This window comes from Chrysochloris asiatica, unplaced genomic scaffold (genome assembly GCF_000296735.1).
Source record: "Chrysochloris asiatica unplaced genomic scaffold, ChrAsi1.0 scaffold00025, whole genome shotgun sequence".
Classification (NCBI taxonomy): domain Eukaryota; kingdom Metazoa; phylum Chordata; class Mammalia; order Afrosoricida; family Chrysochloridae; genus Chrysochloris; species Chrysochloris asiatica.
The window spans coordinates 24,897,622-24,899,963 of NW_006408543.1; positions in this window are offsets into that span (position 1 = coordinate 24,897,622).

Here is a 2,342-nt window from a genome sequence, read left to right on the forward strand (position 1 = left end):
TATAAATGGTCACTATAGGTCATAACTGACTCAATGACACTTAAAAACAACAATTATATATGCATATGGTTGGTGTTGTTAAGTGCTAAAAAGTCAGTTCTGACAAATAGCAACCCTATTAAGGATTTCCAAGAGCAGCTGGTGGATTTGAACCACCAACCTTGCGGTTCACAGTCCAGTGTTTATACTACAGCACCACACCAGGACTCCATATACATTATATACATATAAACACAAATATATATTATTATAAATAGTTGAATTTGCGACTTTAAGTGCAGCCAGATGGTATGTTCGCTTTTTTTTGTTCATTTCTTTTCTTCAGCATTCTATTTATAAGATTAATTCATGCTGGTGTCTGGGGCTGTACTTCATTCATTTTTATAGTTATTTAGTATTCTAGTGTACCACTACACTATTATTTTATTTATTCTAATTTTTATTTACATTTAAGTAGTTTATTTGGGGTTATTTCAAGCAATACTGTTTTAAAAGACCTTTTACTTGTCTACTGATATACATATGCAGGGTTTATTTAGAGCATGGAAGACAAATATTTATCTTTCTTCGGTAACATTAAACTCTTTTCTAAAGCAAATTATTCTAGTTGACTTTCCTACAAGCAGTATATAAATGTCTCCATTTTTTCAGTTCTTCACCAACACTTATTCCAATCTGACTTTCATATTTTTGTTTATATGGTGAGTGTGTAGTAATATCATAAAAATTTGTATAAAACTGTCATTTCCTGATTCTTGTCATTCTGTATTTTTATATGTTCATTGCCATATTTTGCTTTTTATTAAAGTATCTTTTAAAATACATTTTGCTTACACAGTATTTTTATTAGCAATGGTGTTATAGTATAGATTTCTATTTCAATTGTTAGTTGCTCATATAAATATTATTGATTCTTATATACTGACTTTGTATTCTACAGGCTTGTTAGTATGACTTTTTAATTCTTGCAATTTTATACTTTCGTTAGATTCCCCAGAGTATCACTAAAATTGTCCACATTTATTAACACTAAAATTAATTATTTATGATGTTATTTCTTTCCTTCCAATACTTAGATCTTATATATTCGTTCCTTTCCTTATTACACTACTTAGGGTTCCCAGTGCAATGTTGAACAGAGAGGGCAAGGGGAGAACTATTTGTTCTGTTCCTGATCTTTAACATCAATTAATCTCTCACAATTATGATGCTTTGTTGATAGGTGCCATGGAGTCATTCCCAACCCATAGCGACCCTACATACAACAGAACAAAATACTTCCCAGATGTGCCATCCTCACAATCTGCTGCACTTTTGTGCATTGCTGCCACTGTGCCAATCCATCTTATTAGGGTATTCATTTCTTTCACTGACCCTCTACTTTACTAAGAATGATGACCTTTTCCAGGGACTGGTCCCTCCTTGTAATATATTTAAAGTATGTGAGACAAAGTTGGTTCATCTTGGCTTCTAAGGAGCACTCTGGCTGTATTCCTTCAAACAAAGATATTTTTGTTCCTTCTCACAGTGCATGATGCCTTTAAAATTCTTTGTAAAACCATAACACAAATGCACCACTTTTTTCTACAGTCTTCTTTAGTCACTGTTCAATGTTAACATGTATATGAGGCTATTGAAAATACCACGGTTTGGGTAAGGGGCACGTTAGTGCTCAAACTAACATCTTTGCTCTTGAAACTTTAAATAACTAGCGTGTAACAGAAACGCCTAATGTAATACATTATTTAATTTCTTGACTGCTGCTTCCATGAGGGCTGATAATGACCTAAGCAAAATGAAGTATTGGATATCTTCAAACTTTTCTCTCATTAACATGATGTTATTTATTAGTCCAGTGGTGAGGATTTTTGTTTACTATTACATTGAGGTGAAACCCATACCGAAGGCTATGGTCTTTGATCAGTAAATATATTAAGTCCTCTTTGCTTTCAGCAAGCAAGGTTGCATCATCTTCATAGTACAGGTTGTTAATGAGTCTTCCTCCAATCCTGATGCCATGTTCTTCTTCACAGAATCTAATTTCTCAGATTATTTGCTCAGCATACAGATTGAAAAAATTATTTTGAAAGAATACTACCATGATAGACACCTTCTCTGATTTTAACCCATCCTATGTTTTCTTGTTTTGTTCAAAGGATTGCCTCTTGGTCTATGTACAGGTTCTTCATGAATAAAATTAAGTGTTCACAAAGCCTTTGCATAGTCAATAAGCATAGTTAAACATCTTGCTAGTATTCTCTGCTTTCAACCAAGACCCATCTGACATCAGCAATGACATTCCTCATTCCACGTCCTTGCCTGAATATGGGTTGGCCCTCTGG